We start from the raw sequence: 18,762 nt of genomic DNA, 5'->3' as shown, positions 1-18,762 counted from the left end.
TTGCCTGCACTCTACTGATTTGAGCCGATTACTAATAAATAACGACATTGCATCATTGGACCCGTCAGCCGACTGACAGATTCAACCATTTGTGCATGTTTTTCACCTGGTTCCAGCCGATCACCACACCACTAAATTTCAAGCCGATTCCATGCCATGATCCTTTGGGAACAACCAACTCAAAATGTTTCAACCGACGTAAAGCAGCTAGAAGCCTGGCTCGATGCGGTCAAGCCTGCAGAGCAAGCATTAAAAAAGGTATCTGAAGTGGTTCCGTTCCCCTGGCCTACCTTAAAGCGCACTAGTGATACCCGCTCTAACTGGTTCAAGGCATCTTCAGTGAACTGGCAATGCTGCTAAAATGATCACCTGTGGACCCCCGTCCTCAGCCCTAAAGGGCACCCTTTAATTACCATGCCTGCATATTCTGCGGGTTTCCTTACAGGGATGGGCTCCAGTGCTTTTGATTAGTTGGTTTGTAGTTTTTAGTAATTTGCCAAGGAACCTTAGTTGGGATTTCTCTTTTGAGCATAGCCTGCCCTCGGCCCATGCTCCCTTAAGGAAGGGAAGGAGGTATATCTGTCGAGCTGCGCGCGTTTCAAATTTATGATTGGAATCACTGCTGCCTTAGTAGCAGTTTGAGACAGAGCAGGAGTTTTTTTTTTCCCACCAATCAGTAGTCATTTCATCGAAGTGATAACTCATGGAAATTTGACAAGGGAGCGATACACTGGCAACACTGAATAACATGCGCGTAAACAGGACAAAGATCCCCGTGCACCAGAATAGGTCCATTGATAGGTAAAGTCACAGACCCCTAATAAAGATGTACTGAAATTCGGATACATCTTTCATATATCTTACCCATGTTCATAATTTACCAGCTTTTTCAAAAATGCGCCTGAAGTAGCAGAACACCCTGGTTAAATTGTTAATGCTGTTCTCCCACAGCAAGACATCATTAAAGTGTCTTCTGCAATTTTGCTACCAACAAAAACATAAAACTGAGCAGGAAAAATAAAATGTAATTGAGGTTGCCTTGACCCCAGATCTGCTGACATCCTACTCTTGAGCAGTTCTGGTCTGAACTGCTCAGGGGGAAGCAGGAGCTGGCACTTACTGAAGGGAGGTTATTGTCCCCACCAGCTGTGCCTGGGCTTCCCTCGCATTCTTCTGGAGACTCCCTACAGTAGTTCTCATTATGAATGTGGGGCGGTCAAGGAGTCGGGGGCAGGAATTCGAGCAAGAAGACGCACAGTATAGAAACTATTGTTTTTCTTGGAGGCAGAGTCTAGTCACTTAAGAAAGAGGCGCACACACAATAGATTAGGAGTGATCAGTGAAATGAGAGGGGCGTTATATGTGTAGAACAGTTAGCAAGCATCGGACAACTGACCAGCAGTGGCAAAGAGCCGGATTCACAAGAGCATTTTAACATGGGAAAGTCCCATTGACGAAAGGTTTTGTGAATCAGGCCCCAATTGTATTATTTCAATGTTTGGCCAGCATCAGCGACTGCAGACAAGTTAAGAAGGAGCATTATAGGGCTGGGATAGAACTACTGACCCCGGAAGAGAGAAGGGACCCGTGCTCCGAAGATATTGAACTATTAAGAAGGAAAGCACATTTGGAACCAAGATAAGCAGCGAAGCTAGGACCACCTCCTGCTGATCCTGAATGGGGCAGTGGAAACTGGCCTTGTGGAGACAACCTTTCCCGGTTTGTAGATTCTGAAGCAGTCAATTAATTGATCTCGGTGGTTGCAATAAAGGCTTATGATTACTGTATGCAGTGGGGGTGGGGGGGGGGGGGTGCGGGCTAGCCTGTTCCAGAAGATAACCTCAAATGTGGCTCTGTTTAGAAAACAAGCAGCCGTGTCGCATCCAAGACTCCTCTACCTCCGAAATCATTTGTGCAACGTCGGCTTCATCTTCTCCACTGAGTAATTGGTGGATGGGGGCGTCAAGCAGTGTATTAGCACTGGTGCCCAAGTTGGGGAAATGGGGCAACAAAGTTGGATGTCCCAGCTACTAGCCTCACAAGATGTAAAGACCACCATTCTGCTTGGAGAAAACACGGGGAGCTTGGAGAAAGGAATTTCATTGATTTAGCACCCATTTTTAAATTGGAAGTGGATCCACAAGGCATCTGTACAGAGAGCTTGCAGTGTCATGGCGCCTGTAAAGCCCAAGAAGAGTAGTACATGGCCGAGTGTGTGGTTCTTGCCTGGAGCATAAAAGAGTATAAACAGATTCATGTAATGTCACTGGCCCTTGTACAGTGCGACTTCTGACAATTATGGTGGCCTATAGGTGCTAGCGAACGTGTGTTCTTGTGCATACAGCGGAAGACTGAGGTACAACGATATGGATGGAGAAACACGTTAGGTTCCAATTCATTAAAGTGCACACCAATAGCACAGGTAAATAGCTGGCGGTTAGTGCCAAGTTGTACTCAGATGTACATGTGCATCGGGGTCAGTCATTTTTGTGCGGGAGATATTTCTGTGGCAGGCTCGCCACCATCACCCGGCTCTAACTCCGGCCGCACAAGCGGATCCCTGGCCCCTCTTGGCAGCCTGACATCTCCATTTTCAGGCTCCCCTCTCACTCACTTGTTTCTGCTCGTCTCCACCCCCGGACCGACATGCCTTAAGGAGTGGGAACAGCTTGCCTCAGTAGTAGGGATACTCGATTCGCTGCCTGTTTTACTCCAGGGAGTGACCTTTCACGGGTGAGGGGACACCGTGCCTGCTGTCTTTTTGTAACGCACCCACTCGGGACACGCCTGTACACCTTAACCTCCCCAGCTTACCTATTTTTTTCGGCCCCTCTCTACCGAATGCAATATGAACGCTGCATTGCTCTCTTTGAAACACTGGCCGCTGTGTCTTTGGAAAATTATCTCGGTTCTTGGTAGAGGTCTCGTTTTTGGCATCTTTTGGATAATTACTTGTATAGAGACTTTTGTTCTAGCCCGGCTTTCAAATAGATGGAAGATGCGGCACACTCAGGAAGTGGCCACTCTTCAGGCCACAGGACACGGGTGCTACTCAAGAACGGATGTATTTTTAAAAAAAATATAAATCCAGAATGCCTGCATTGGGTATGAACACCTTGATGGATTGATTATGGTTTTCATGCCCGGGTCGGAGGGCAGTCATGGCCGGTAATAGCCCACCAGCCTGAGCCATGTAAGGCCCGAGTGAAGCGAATGCCTCAGCTATGGCCCGTTACCGGCCCTCCCACCGGGGCAAGAAATCCATTTGCACCCTATGGGTCATCCGGCGTGTGAATGGTTTTCTTTTTCATTTCTCTGGAGGAGCAAAGGAACAGTCTGCCACTGCCATACGAAAAAGGAAGTCCCCTTTCCATTTCCATTTCTATGGCAGAGACTGGAGCAGAAGGTACAGCAGACCAAAGCTCAAAGCTCTAGTCCTGCAGGTAAACTGAGAGGGCGGGGACGATGTTTTGTTTGGTTGGGGAGGAAGGGGAAAAAATAAAATAAAAACTAAATAAAAAACGCACCACCCGGGAAAGTGCCTTGGGTGGCTGAAAGAGTAGCCGCAGACCCACTGTTACAGCCACCCGATTGGTCAATGGCTCTTCCCAGGGTGCAAATTCTGATAAGTAATCTACCATTCTAACACCGAGTTGGTGACTGAGAACATTTCATGCAAGTAAATCGCATTCGATGGTAGAATTAGGGAGAAAGCGGTGAATTAGGGAGAAAGCGGTCTGTTTTCAGGAGAACAGGCTTCAGTTAAAGCTTTCAGGGAGTGAGGCATTCAAGGTAAAGAGGATACCCAAGCTAAGAAACCACCCCAAGAAGCTTAATAGGAGGAGATCAGTGGAGAAGCGCCATCTACGAGGCCAACTGGGAACGAAAGCCAAGGGTGAGTAGCATTACAAGTCCTGCCAAAACGAAACCGTGGGCCACACATTAGTATGGTTGGCAAAAAGGAGCAAGGGGCGGATCGGAATATTGGCAAACCAGCGATAAAGTATTACGGTGGGTCCGAACCAGGCAGTGTACACATTTTATAAAGCTCTGAACTCGCAGTAGAAGGTGGCAACGGGTGCTCGAAAATGATGTCCTTGAAGTGGGAATATCAGACTCTTTAAATACTACCATGAGAGCCTAGATTAGGCAGAAGTCAAAAAGATGGCGTCAATGTGTGAGAGGTATATGTAAAGCAGTTTCACTGAGCATTGTAGGAGTGAAGGTCAGTCATTACCAGCACGCGCATGGGTGGACGGGTCCCAAAAGCATCTCTGCAAATGGTTTTCACTGCCGCGTCATACTACACCGTGCGAGAAGCCCAAGCCCCTCTAGATAAAGTTTTGTGAGATTTCTCCCACAACAGTTGGTAAAAATGGATCCAAACAGGTGATTTTAAAGTACACTTGATCCTACATAGGGATTGAAGAGCAATTTAACACATCAAAAAAACGGACATGCGTAACATTTATTATGAGTGACGAAAAACACTACAATCTTTAAAACAAATGGTTTAGTCCAAAGGGATGTGGGGGGTGCAGCGAGATGGAAGAAAGGGGGTGGGGTGCATGAGAGAGGGTAAGAGCAGGAGAAGAGTAGGGTACCCACATAAAAGAGGCCCCATCAGTCCGCCCTTTAACAGGAGGATTGCATCTAGGTGTGCTTGCTTAACAGTAATAAAAAGATTTTGCACAGAGTCTGCAACAACACGCATGCATTAGCACACAAGAACAGAAAGACAGCGGACCGAGATTTCCTTCATGTGTGGAGATAAGGCAGGTCATCCATGTGTGATGTGTTACTTACACACGACTGGCCATTCCTTCCCCACATGCACTCCACCTTGTGCGGGTGGACCATGGATTTTACCACTCTGGCCTAAAACCCCTGACAGAGGGATTACTAAAAGCAATCCCACTTCGCTGGCCCTTGCAGAAAGGTGGGATGAGTGGCCGTCATGATTACTGGTCAGCACTCCAGTGGAGCAGCGGGTGGACATGGTAATGCAGAGCAGAGGTTGGATGTAGGCCTTCTCCCAATGCTGTGGGGTCAACAAGGGCCTAACCCACCACATGTTGGGGATTCCCAGTGACAGATCCCCATAATGCAGCCTAAATAAAAGAAATACCACTGCCTGTATGCTCAACAGTACCCCCCACAATCCCGCACCCACTAGCCCCTTCCTGTAAAGTGTCAGAGGCCGGCTTCATTGGCCAACAGAGCAGAGTACATTTTTGTCCAATAGAATTATCCACTGGCAAAGACCTACCCAGCCCACCTCAGTGGCACTGGGATAGGCACGCTCCATGGTCAAGATTAGCACCTCGTAGTTCATGGCACCGATATTGGCAAAGTGGGCCCTGAGCTTCATTTAATTTGCATTCTCCCAATGAAGCCATCAGGAACCAAGAATCCTCAAAGACTACTCAAGTCTGTGCCTTATTTATGTGTTTTTTTTAAAGGGAAAATCCAATTGTGAAACGCTTTGCAAATCAGCCGTCTCTCCATTTCTCTTTCAGCTCTTTGACAAAGGGCTTTTGTTCATCAGTCCCACACTCAGCTTCCCCAGATGAGACCCTTAATGGCTCACCATGCAAAACAGGGAGCACTTTAAATTCGTCATACTATCATTCAAATATATGATCACACACTGAGAAACCCCCACCTACAATCATCCATGTCTCTATACAACGCGAGGTGGCCATTTTGCTTGCAATTTAGCAGGGCTTCAATTATTCAGTCTTGACTTTAGGACAACCATCTCACAGGACAGCCTGAAAAGTTCCCTAAAAAAATTACTTTCCAAATAAGAGGTCCCCACAGGTCCTACACACTGCGCCCTCTGCCTGCACCGGGAGTCAATGCCACAGACATCTCCCCTGCCTTGTTTTTTTTTATCATGGTCCTTTGATGTCAAGTTTCTGTAGTCATTCACTTTTAAATCATGTACCATTTATTGGCTCCTATGCACAACAATGCAGTCCAGTCCAAATATGAAGAAGCAGGGAAAATACTAAAGAGTGAATTCCTATAACAAAAAGGTGATATAGCCTCAAAGAACCAATGCAACCGAAATCGTGCATATAGGATTCTGCAACTGGAGGGGAAAACGCACACATTTTAGGATGGGGTTTAACATTCCAATAATCAGTGCTCTCAGAGTAATCATCTTGCCAAGAAGGGCCAGGACAGGCTAAAACTAATAGGGTAAAGTTCAGCCACAAGAAACAAGCAGGGCATGTAATTGAGGTGTATGTCAACGGCACAGGCATTTTCTGGGGGAATCTTTCCAGTTCAGATGGGAAAATTCCCCCAAAAGGAAATAAAATCTAGCAGAAACTGAGCTCATTCAGCATGCAAAATGGTGCCTATATTCTCAAACTGGTCCAGTAGAAAGAAATGCAAGAATCTAAATACATATGCAGTAGAAGTTAAGCAGAAAGATGTGATAAGGAAGTCATTAAATGTGTTACTAACTTTACAAAGGGTATAGGAGGCGTGCAGAAAAAGGGTCACAAAAATAGATTGAAAAGAGGAATTCTTGCGAGTAACCATTAACAAATATACTTTCATGGACATTGTGAGTGTGATTAAGGGGTCTGCTAGCAGGAGTGGGTAGATCAAGTACATGATTGGTGTATATTGAAAATCTGGGCACAGAACGGTCCCTGGCACGGACCCCACAGCATAATAGCGACATAGAAAGAATTGTCCAGACCCACCATTATTAACCTGCCACAAAGGATGCTAAACTACACCTAAAGTGTCAAATTAAGCCAACCCTAGAATAATAGAGGGCTTGATAGCATACCTGCCTAGTCGCCGGGTTTAGCCCGCAGACTCTGGGTTGCCATGCTCTTCTCCGGGGAAGAGCATAGAGTCCTCTGGGATTTTAGAAAATCCCAGCATTTGCACCCACGCCGCCATGTGAGACTGCTTCTGGCCAATCACATGTGGGCGGAGCCATAGTATCATGAGCAAATCCCACCCATTTCTGGCATTACACCACAGTGTTTTAGTGGTTTTTAACTCGTGGTCGGTGAGCGGAGTCTAGCAATATGTGGGTGGGGTCTAGAAAGTGAATGTGGGCAGGTCACCAGTTTTTTTTTAAATGTAGGCAGGTATGCTGCATAGTGGGTTTGGACAATTTTCATTTCGGTGTCGTCGAATGGCGATATTAAAAGTGCATGTCGAGATGCATGCTGGCGAGATGTTTGAAATAAAATTATCGGGTGATTTTGGTGGGCAGAGAAAAGTCTTTCTTTTCTAAGGAGTTTGGGGAAGGAGATTGACATGAGGGGGCAACAACAGTAATTAGAAAATGGCGGTAACACTTCAGAGGAAGTGGCGTAACCAAGCAGGGAAATGGAACCGCATGGACTACTACATAGTCCACATCAGCCACCACATTACATAGTTACCGTCATTAACCCAATAATGGATGCATCCGGGCATTTTGTGATATGAACAGTGACAGAAGGCAATGGGGATCAGAGGAAAGAACTGATAGATGAAGTTGACAGAGTGAATCTTGCTCCATATAGGGAAGGAGGTCTGCAAAATCAGGGCGAGTCCGAGCTCTGGAAGCAGAGCACGTCAGAGCTGCAAGGCCAATATTAAAAGGGCGTGTTAATCATGCAGCGTAAAATACCTGGGAGGATGAGTACATTTCAAAGATCTGCATCAAAGGAATGCATGGATATTTAGGTAATTTCTAGAGAGCAGATTGTGCATGCTGTGGACACGAAATCTGTGCAGCCTCCAATACAGGAATCGGGCTCGATTTCCCTGGAACCACAATGCAGCAAAATGAGCCTGTAATCTGAGAACTAAGAGCCCTGTCTGTACTCGGATCGCAGTGGCTGAGCCAGTCACCGACTTCAGAGGGCCCAAGCCTGCCCACATTAAGGAAGATGAAGGCAGAATGCATGCCTCTCCGCCTGTCGAACGGACAGGAAAGGGGCACCACGGCGACAGACTGTCCAACCTCTCACCCCCGAGAGCAGAGAAATCTGCCCTGCTCAACCCAATCCATAAACATATCCCCCAATGACCAAGTCAGATACTTAACTGCTCAGCTATTACGTGCCTCACACCCCTTGATTAGCATCTCCTGGTGAAGCTTAATAGCCTCTGAAATTGGGTGTAAAACGGATCTAATGCAGTGGTCTTCAAACGTTTTCATATCGAGCCCCCCTTGGACAAATATATTGTTTCTGGGCCCCCACCCCGCTAGAGGGAGCAAAGGGCGTCCTGGGGTGGCGGGGATAGGCCCTTTAAAATATAATCCGATATTCTGCTGCTTATATTTTCTATTAAAAGCATTCACTTTTATATATTAAAAGGTGATCTTAATCCCCTTTTAAAGAGTCCCCCCCCATATCCTTAACCCCCCCCCAGTCTGAATATCAATGATCCAGTGGGTACACAGAAGGCATAATAGATATTCAGCCTACTCGTATTAGAGGAAAGGGGTGGAGACAGCGCAGTGGGTGAATACATCTACAGGTTCCTGAGGGAAATGTGGGTACAGGTTTGCTTGCTATGCTGGGCCCTGTAGTCACTTCAATAGGTGCCCAGTTTGATCCTCAGCACAAGTGTCTTATTAACACACCCCTAAGCTTCACTCCCCCCCCCCCTCCTTTTCTCCGGTACATTGGGGAGCAGAGTCAACAGCTTATTTATGAGAGTTACTGAGGCCAGGGTGGACATAGAAAAGGCACAACTAATGGTGGCCATGCAGGAGCATGAAGTGCATTGGGTTTTCAAATGTGGGCCCCACACCAGGCCTGCTCTTTATTTTTTAAACTGTGCCCTAGCCCCCAAAACTTTGACGATGGCTTTACCACTGTCGGATCACCCTCTTCCGTTCAAACACAAGGGCACTAGGACACAGAGTAGTCACTGGGTTGCGCATCTGCTGGCATTGCATCGACCGGGGCCTTGTGATCTGTTCAGGGTGGGTGGGGCAGAGTGGCCACCACGGATCCACAAAATGTCTGCCTCTGGAGGTGTTGGGCTGTCACTGGTAAACAAAATGAGGCAGCAGGCGTGACAAAAGAACGAGAGCCCTGTGCTCGCCCCTGGTGGGTCTGCCTGTGTACTGGTGGGGGGGTGGAGCTGTTACCAGCTCGGCCATATTGGTCTACACTTCAATGGCCACAAAACAGCTGTCCAATGCCCCTGCTTTTTATTGGTCTCCATCGGTCTGTTAATATTTAAATTGCTTAATTTCAGTACATTCAAGATGTGAGTCAATCCATGATCAACGAATTGATCATGGAAGAATTATTCTTGTGTTCTGAATGCACATTCACTAAGATATGGAGATGGACATGGATTAATTATGCGACTCAACCCCTAGCCACGCACCTCAGCCCCACCCCCAGCCCCACAGGACATGGAATCCCAGAGGAAATGTTGCCCATTTCCAGGACGTGTAGCCACCCTGCATTCGATTCAAAATAGAAAGGCACATTCCGGGGAATTAGTTATTGACACGAATTGGAGGAGTGTCCACCCTGTAACCCAAATATGTTGAGTAAAGAAAGGTGTGGTAGGATTTTGCACCAGTGAAGCACCTTGGGGCTACTGTGGTTAGATGACGCCATCTGGGAACACCAATCTCGAGATTCATATAACACAATAAAAATGCATTCTGGGTGGTGCGATCTTGGTTAATTTCACTTGAACAATTTGCAATTAAAGACGTAATGTCAAAGAATTGTACAAGGAAAGCCCTAGACTAGAAAGTTGGGGTTCCAGTAACATGGGTTAGGCTGACCATGCCAAGGGAGGGCTCAGTATAGAACGCCACGGCAGGGCAGCACATCAGTGCCACTTGTACCTTCTCTAGGCAACAATGGACACACCCATTAACAGAAGGTGCCATTTCACAGGACACACCATGTCCTACTGCTGCAATGTTATTCAACATGACTACAACTCCCACGATATCTGGCGGAATGACTATTCTGCTTAGGGATGATGGCAGTCCATAACATCTGCTGAGCCAAAGGTTACAGACCCTCGGACTAATGCATCCTGGAAGATGCAATGCTAGTTCACTTCAAAAGAACTAATGGGGGTGGGGCTTAGAATGATTTGTAAAAGGAAAGCCATGTGACTGGGACCATGGAGTCCTCGCTGCAAGGGTGGGCATCATTGTTGGCTGGGGTAAACACCTGACTATTCTTGGACAGTGGAGTAACTGCTGAAAATGTTGGGGGGGGCATGACATCTGAAGAAAAAGTGCCCCAGCCAAATGAATGGGGACAAAATGGTGTGCCCAGAAAGTTGGGGGGGACAAACTCCTGCCCTCCCTAAAATTACGCCCATGTTCTTGGATCCAAGATTATTTTGTCAAGGGCGGGAAAATCCAGGCACAAGCTTTAGGGAGGAAAATGCAAGTTTTTTTTTCCTGACTGAATGCACTGCCCAAAATCAAAGGTTCATGGAGTCAAGCAAACCGTCTGCTCCGGCGCAGATAATTAAACCGTCCACTGCCAATAATGCGAGCACCAGTAGGGGGTAGTTCAGAACTAGGAACAGTGTAGGGACAAGGACATTGTTAACCGCACAGTTCCCTTCCTAAAGAGTCTTCTCTTGTTAAAGTACAGGAAGCCCAAGGCAGTTCGGGACACGTTAGTTTAACTCCAACCTGATGCCTTGAAACATTCACTGCCTAAACATACGTGAGCGCGATCAGGGCAGTGCGACAAGCAATAGACAACGAATTATAGACCCGAGGTTTTTATGAATAGGGGGCCCCAATTTTCACAATAGGGAGTCAAAGAGGTGTGTCCTATTGGCCAACATGAGCTGGAGAACTGGGCCCTAATCCTGGCTCCGGCACTCCCCGACAAACGCCAGACCCTGGACGAGTTCATTTATATCCTCGTGCTTCAAAATCCCCCCCCCCCAAAAAGGCAAAAAAAAAAGTTAGCACTGACCCAGTGATCCGATGCGACTCCCTCCTATGCAGGACTAACCCTCCCCATGGTTATGAGAGGGCCTCTTGCACTGTCACGATACCTGCGCGCGGACAGGTTCATGGCGTTGAAACTGGGGGTGTTAATGCGCAACCGCAAAAAAATGAGAAGCCAGGTCTGCACCCCCAGGTCTCAAATGTATACCTTGCATGCAGCACACCAATCTCAGCAGCAAACGCATTACCCACCGAGCTAATGATTTGTCCCCAGTGTTTCCGAGCTCATTAGATGGACCATGCACATTTAACATATACAGGAGCATGCCCAATGGCACAACTAGAACATTTTTATAAATCAGCCCTCCCCCCCTAACTCCCAAGCGACAGGAAGAAACCGAACGAAATACCCCCATAAAATGAAGGTGCATACGGTCCCCCTCACGACATTCTAGTTGTGGCATCGCTGTCAACTGTATCAAGTAAATGGCACCCCTACTTCAGTGTAATAACTTACGGTTGGACTTGTACCAACGGCATGGCACAAGCCCATTGGTATTGTCCAAAGTAGAGCACAACAGGAACTCCCTCTTAAAGCAGGTCACTTTACAGATTCTTTGTGTGTCCAGTTCCTTTATGTAAAAAGCTCACACGTAGATGAGGAAACATGAAAAGCCTTCTGCTTATTTGGGGGGTTGGTGGTCATAAGACTGCTGGACCCCAGCCCTCTTAAAAATCTGATACACACTATATTTTAACTACTTAAAGATTTGTTGGCAAGAATGACATACAGGCCTATTAGTTGCTTTTATTTCCATGGTCTGGATTCCGTTCAATTTTCCTTTGTTTTATTCTGTTACATGAGATGTACACCGCCCCCTCGTGGCGCTCATCTTGCTATACATATGAGGGTGGGGCGTGCACGCCCTGGGCGTGGCAGACACCCAGCGAGTCTCCCCATCCCTAGGTTCGTGAGGCAGCGGGTGGTCATGTGCAGGGCGCGGCACGGTCACAGAGACCCACTAGCCCCACCCGTCACCCCCAGTCTGCTTTTGGTGGATGTGTTGAGTGCTAGCGAGAAGGGTCCAGCCACACGGTATCGTTACCCTATGCAAGGCTGGGTAGCAGTGTGGTTGGAAATGAAGATCGGTGCAGGGTCGGCGGAGTGTAAGGCCTCGTAAGGTCGTTGCTTCGTCCTCCTTATGGCTCCCTACCTTGTCTGGTCGCGCCTAAACACATGTGTACAGGCGCGTTATAAAATGAATCATATTACAGTTTGCATGACCTGACTTTCTCTGGCAAGAGTCCTAACATTGCACAGTATAGCCTAATAAGGCATAAACAGTCATAACGCGGCATAACCTAGCAAGGCAGAGCCTCACGGGGCTTGAAAGTGCACAGCCTCACCCAATGCTTCCGTTAACGTTTTGGAAGAGTAATTCCCAGCCTAAAAATGTGGAAGTCGGAATACCTCCAAGCTTCAAAGTGTGGGTTTTAATGATTTGCATGACAGAAAAGGACACATTAGGACCGAGAACACAACAGAGGACACAGGGGCACTCAGTACTCCTCTTGCCCCACGCAATCCGGACGACGCTCAGTGAAAACCCATCACCAGGGTTGAGAAGGTGTGGTTCCACAGCTGCAAATCATGGCAATGTATAGAAATGTGGGACCACCTGACTTTTAGACTCGACAGCTTTTCATGAACTTTAAAACTTCCCTAAAGGACTTACTGGTTGCATGCATCGCTGACCTACACAGCTCCCGTTTTCACTTTGCCGCCAGCATCTCGCCTCTACCAGCGCTACCCCCATCGCCCTTTGCATTGTGTTACTTCACCGGCCAGGCTTTGGGGCGCTCCCTTCGCATCGTCACCTGGAATATCCCTCGCCTCCGCGAGCGCATCACGCCAGGTGTCCACACGAGAGGGCGATTGGGGCAGAGGAAGGTGAAATGCCACCAACTATACAAGGAATAAAACACCCCCAGCCTTAAAAAAACAGATTCTGCAAGTGGCCACAGAGGTCGGTCACCATATTAAGGAGCACGGCTGTCAGCAGCGCCCCTCTTCTGTGGTTACTAGGCGCTTCAGTGCTTTGCAGGAGCCTTATACAATAGGGCAGGAGGTGGTACATTGAATCCCATATGTTGGGAATTTACGAATATATAAAGCAATGGGCCTGGAAATGCCACCCCTCCTATTTCGTATGCATGGGCCGGGAGAAAAAAAAGTTTCATGTGAGCTCTTAAATGTGTGCATCGCTGTATTACTAACTAGCGATGTCATCTTTAAACGTACTATAAAGGGCAAAACAAAAAACTGCAGGGTTACAGTCGGGGCCGAAACTAAAATGAGAATTCTGGGGTGCTGCTTAAGGCGCCGCCAGCAAAAAGGGTGCAAGGGGGGCGCCATTCGGCCCTTAAAAACAAACAATCGGGCTCCAGTCTAAGGGCGTTGCAAGAAGGCAGCTTTGGCAAGGGAAGGTAACATCATTGCGCCCACTGCAAGTCTATCTAAGGCACTGGCTGTGCACCAGGAGTTGCGCCACCCCCAGGGACTGGCGCTTTGGCATGCCATTAGTGTGAAGTTCATCCAGTGCACGACACACACCCTCACGCCACGGCATTTCACAGGCGGCGCGAAGCCTCACGTGCACAGATTCAACAATGCCCTGCAGCTTTTTATTTATTTTATAGCGCAGGCCTGGTACCAAAGAGCATCTAAGCACTTCACATGAAATCATTTCTGCAACTAGCAGAAGAAAGTTCACACGAAGGATGTGCCGGGGACAGTGTGTTGTTGTGTGGAGTCCCGTATAATAGAAACTAAAATATTGCTGTGGGGGCGGGGACACAGGTCATGTACAAGGTGCACTGCGCAGTGAACATTCAGAATTTTAGGCACGTGGAGGGAGAGAGATGCCGAACTCGAGAGTAAGACTAGCAAACGAGGTGTAACTGGGGAGCGAATATTGCACATTGAAGAAAAAAAACCTAGAAGAGTATCCAGGTTCGAATATATTGTTAGGCAACTGGGGAAAAGAACGAGGGGGGGGGCATATTTTGGAGAACATTAAATGAATCGGTGGGGCAGCGGAGTCGAGGCAACATCGAGAGGGGTCGTGGAAAGCGAAAGGTCGGGGGGGGGGGGGGTTCGTCGCCGCAAAGGAAACAGACGAAGTGAATGAAAGAAGTTTAAATGAACACAAGTTCGAACAAACGATGTATTACGGGGAGAGGGGGGGGATATAGTTTTTTTTTTTTTTTAAAGTGGACTACCGGCGGGGTGAGAAAAAAAAAAACGACGAAACCGGGGAAAAGGGGTGAATAGCGAGAATGGAGAAAAAAAATACAGGCATAAAAGTGGGAGAAAGGAAAGACTTCTTGGAGAGCGCAAGAAAAGGAATAAACAAGTGTCAGTCATAGGCGCAGGTGCAATGATAAGGGGGGGGGTTGCGGTCGGACAGCAGGTGTAAACTAGAGACACACCTCCAAGCGTCTAAGAAACGTGGGAACGTGGGTTGGTTCTCCCCTTCACACCTGCGTGCTTTTACAAGACTCTTCATGGCGTACTTGACTGAAATATTCGGTGGCTCTCCATCCGAGCACCTATGCCTGCACCCCTGTGGAATGGGCGCCGTTGCAAGCCGCTACCCGTGGCGCGCCGCTGTGAGGGAGCGCCGGTCAGATCTGCACGCAGCGCGCGCGCGCCGAGGCTCAGAGGCGCCTCTTCAGCCCGGCGCCCTCACAGGGGTTCGGCGCGCGCCTTTCACCGCGTGTAGGAAGGGAAGCAGGCGGCCACGTTCTCGACACCCTCCCTGCCCGCCGCTCACCCCCCCTGTCCTCACCTGTGTGGGAAGCAGGAGAGCCAGCGCCAAGACGGCCAGCCACAGTGCCAGTGCTTTACTCATGCTGTAGCCAGGCTGTACGCTCGTGTCCTGTCTGCTTTGGTCGGGTAGGGTTGACGGTGCCCTGCACAGTCCGGGGTTTCTTTCCTCGTTCGGTGAAGAAACGGTGACCTGCGTGCAGCCGAAATGGATGAATGGACCCGTTGGGGGTTTTTATGTGAGCAGCCGACACCGTATGCTGTGACGTGCCGGCTCCCGCCCTCCTCCTCCTCCTCCCCTCCCACCGGCTTTTTGCAATGCAAATCCCCGTATTCTCGTTTTCACCACTGCCCATTCTGATTTCAGATCCTCACATTCTGTCCTAGGGGTGCCAGCCCTGCCACCTCTCTGTGTGTACCCCAGGCGCCTGCAGACTAGCCGGACTCTTAGGGGGGCGTGGCCTGGCAGGGGGTCGGTCGCCTCAATTAAGAGGCAACACTTCCCTCACTCGCATGCTGCCTCTTAGGCCACGCCCCGTAAGAGCCCCGGCTCGATTTTGCAAAAGGGCCATGGCCTAAATGGCAGCATTCAGGTCAGGTAGGTGTTGATTTGGCTTAATTGCTGCTCACCTCCTGCCAGGCACCCCTTTTACTAGAGAGGGGGTAATGGGGTATCACCTGGGGTTCAGAGTGACGATTCCTATATCTTTAATGAAATGGGGTGTCTGGCAGGGGGGAATCTACACAATCAAAAGGAGACTTTTTTTGTTGCAAATGCTGAAACTCTCCCGCGAGAGCTTCAGGCTTTATAAAAACAAGCCTCACCTTTTCACTGAGTCGCTGACCCCCTGCCAGTTATTCGAGATGCTGCGATCATCACCCCTGCATCTCTGATGAAGAGGGTGACTGGCAGCAGAGGCGGCATCACAACATGAGAGCGCCAGGCTTTAGAAAAACAACCTTGCCATGTAGCAGCCTGGTGGGCTGGGATTGGCACCGCCCTGTCCCAGACAGAATGTTCGGAGCTTGCCGGGCTCGACCCGCCTAGCCCCAGTCCCACTTAAAGCACTGGTAGCCTCCCCTTTCTCGCTCGAGTCTCCACGGCCTCTCACTCACTCATTTTCAGTCATTTACGGAAGCCGGGATTTGTTTCCTGAAGGCGAGCTCCATATCTTCCTCTGCAACCTTTGTTTTTTTTGGTTGGCGCCAGAGTTAAGGAGGAGAGTGCTGCGGGTCTTGACAAGAGCGCCCCCTTTGGTGGACTGAAAACCGTTACATTGCCCTATAGACTAGCGAATCACCCCCCCCTCGCGAATGGACACTCTTCAGGCAACCCTTTTCACGTTTCCCTCCTTTAAAAACCCCCTTCCTGCCCTTTTTTATTCCAGACCACCCCCATACTATTGCTCATCGCCATGCTCTGCCCACCCCCCCCCCCGCTATCTCTCTCGGACGCCAACTTCTTCCTTTTCCCACCCACCCTTTTCTTCTTCACACCCCCTCCCCTCCCGCTCCCTCACCCGCCCCAAATTATTACTCCATCTCTATGGCACATCACGTCAAATCTGCTCTTGCCCACAGACCACCTACTTTCACCCCCCTCATATTCCCACACAAGCGTTCTCCCTTTCCCCCCACCATACCTTCTACCCGCTATCATTCTGCCACGCCACCGCTGTGTCTCATTTCACACGCACCACTCCCTTTCCTTCCCTCCAGTCTTTACATAGTTCTCAACTCACCCGCCTTGCAATCAGTTGACTCACCCAGCAAGCCCCCTATATGGCCATTCACTCCAAAGGCCTCCCACCCGCGAAAAAGAAAATCGGGTGTTTTTACCCGTCTAGGCGACACAAAAGGTTTAGAGTTGAACCCACCCGCTTCATCACCAGCTCCGCCCCGCGCTGTAAAATGGCTCCTCCAGCAACGAGTTGAACCCTTGCCAAAAGGCACCCCTTCAAAGGAGATGGAAAAAACAGCAAGCCATTCGCTATTTTCTACGCCTTTCTATTCTCAATCTTTTTTGGGAGGCGGGGGAGGGCGCTGTGGCGCTAGAGGGCCCCGGCTGTTGGTTGAGACTGTCTTTTAAAATGCCCACCTCCGTATGAGCTTTTTTGTGTGTATATTACAGATGCTGTAATCTGTGCTCAGACGTGTCATTCTCATTAGCTGACGCTGTGACCCCCACCCCCCCCCCTGCATGTGGGCACCTCCCACAACCCCTGAAAAAGGTGCATGTCTGGCACAGAGGTCCATCAGCTGGCACTGCCCATATTGGAGGTGGCTGTAGCATAATTCGAATTCCAGAGAAAGCGGTGTGAAACCAGCACAGTGGACTCACCGAAAAACTGTTAAGGTGTTATACTGCGAAAGGGATCTTACTGAAGAAAACCTTCAAAATGCAAGTGACACATTTTCTAGCATACATAACTGAAGACCCTGTTCTTCGAGGATCTAGATATATACCACCCCCGCCCCCCAATCACGCCCAATGTAAACCATTATTAGAACATCGATCCTGCATTTTCAGCACCGTGAGTAGCCTGCATTATTCAACCCCCACATAGGACTTTCAGTGTGATGGGTCCATCCGGATCCCAGTTCCGGCAAAGCTACACACAACCCTTCTACACTGCCCAGTCTCTTTCATACGGCGAGACTGGAGCTGGTAGTGCACTGCTATCCCTTTCAAGTTACTGCACTTCTCTGGCCAGGCTCTGATGCCTGCTCCTTGGCTGCTCGTGAGCTCCCACCCATCCTTGCAGCTAAGGCTCCACTTGGCAAAACCCAAGTATGCAAACGCATGTTCAAAGTTGAAGGTTTCACGACTAACCATTTCAAACCATTTGCATTTAAATTGTTTTCAAAGGCCCGTCTATGTTTTTTTTTTTACGCTATAAGCATTTTAAATGTAACGCGCTGAATTGTTACTTTTCACCCAGCGGCAGCTCTGCAATGGTTTACAGCTAAACATGTCTATTTTTTGTTCTCTGTGCCGGAGAGTTCCCTTCTGCAGTACCTCTTAACGGTCATTCTTCTTTTTTTCTCTTTGCACGGAACAGCTCACACCTTCCTCCTCCATCCACCAAAGGGGGGCGCTCTTGTCAAGACCCGCAGCACTCTCCTCCTTAACTCTGGCGCCAAAAAAAACAAAGGTTGCAGAGCAAGATATGGAGCGCGCCTTCACGAAACAAATCCCGGCTTCCGTAAATGACTGAAAATGTGTGATCTTGGCGGGCACATCATCTTACCAATCAGTGCCTCAGCCCGCCTACTCACGAACATTCTAAACTTACGCATTAACAATTTTAAGAATCAAGTTCTTTATTAAAGCTAAAAGAAACTGAACGAGTCTGTTCCTCATTTACTGGTAGGCTTGCCTGTAAGGTGCGAGGTTCAAGATTGTAATCAGGACTCTGGGTACACTGACTGCAAGGCCAAGAGCTCAAAACTCTGAGAAGGCTACTAAGTCGTCGCCACTGATATGATATAAGTCATGTATAACGGCCATGAAGCATTACAACATACTGAGTAATTATTACTAAGTGGTGGTCCTGGGCTTCCTAGGTCACCCCTCTTCCATGATGCTTTGTCGGACCCCCACCCTTTTCATGCCAATGAAGGCAATGGTGTTGCATCAATGCCACCCACATCCCTTCCCTCTTCCCCGCACTTGCGTGCTCTGAATGACACAAGGCCTAGTAAGATGGTTGTTTTGTCCGCCCTTTGTTTCCCCCTCCTTGTCTTATCGCGCCTAGACAAGCTTGTGTACAGGCACGTTATAAATTCCATATCATATCACGCACCAGGGAACGCTCTTATGCACTTCCATGGTCGGGAACAACTTTGGTTTTGCGGGGACGTTAAAATGCGGGGACACTGGCACTGCAGCATTGTGCTTGCCACCTAGCCCCAGGTCATGCTGCCCAGCACCAGCCAGTCCTTGCTTTTTGGCCAAGCACTCTTTGGATTCTGGGTTTTGTTGTTTCCCATTTCCCTCTACCAG

The 18,762-nt window shown here is 48.7% G+C and overlaps 1 long non-coding RNA gene across 1 annotated transcript; it reads left to right on the top strand.

Annotated features, from left to right (window-relative positions):
* Window positions 1–15,312: 15,312 nt before the first annotated feature.
* On the top strand, window positions 15,313–18,104 carry LOC138453583 (uncharacterized). Its single transcript, XR_011260474.1, has 2 exons — window positions 15,313–15,354; window positions 17,819–18,104. It is a non-coding gene; the product is annotated as an uncharacterized lncRNA (long non-coding RNA).
* The last annotated feature ends 658 nt before the right edge of the window (window positions 18,105–18,762 follow it).

This window comes from Ambystoma mexicanum, chromosome 4p (assembly GCF_040938575.1).
Source record: "Ambystoma mexicanum isolate Mex_15411 chromosome 4p, UKY_AmexF1_1, whole genome shotgun sequence".
Taxonomy (NCBI): Eukaryota; Metazoa; Chordata; class Amphibia; order Caudata; family Ambystomatidae; genus Ambystoma; species Ambystoma mexicanum.
This window is presented reverse-complemented; position numbering and strand designations above follow the sequence as displayed.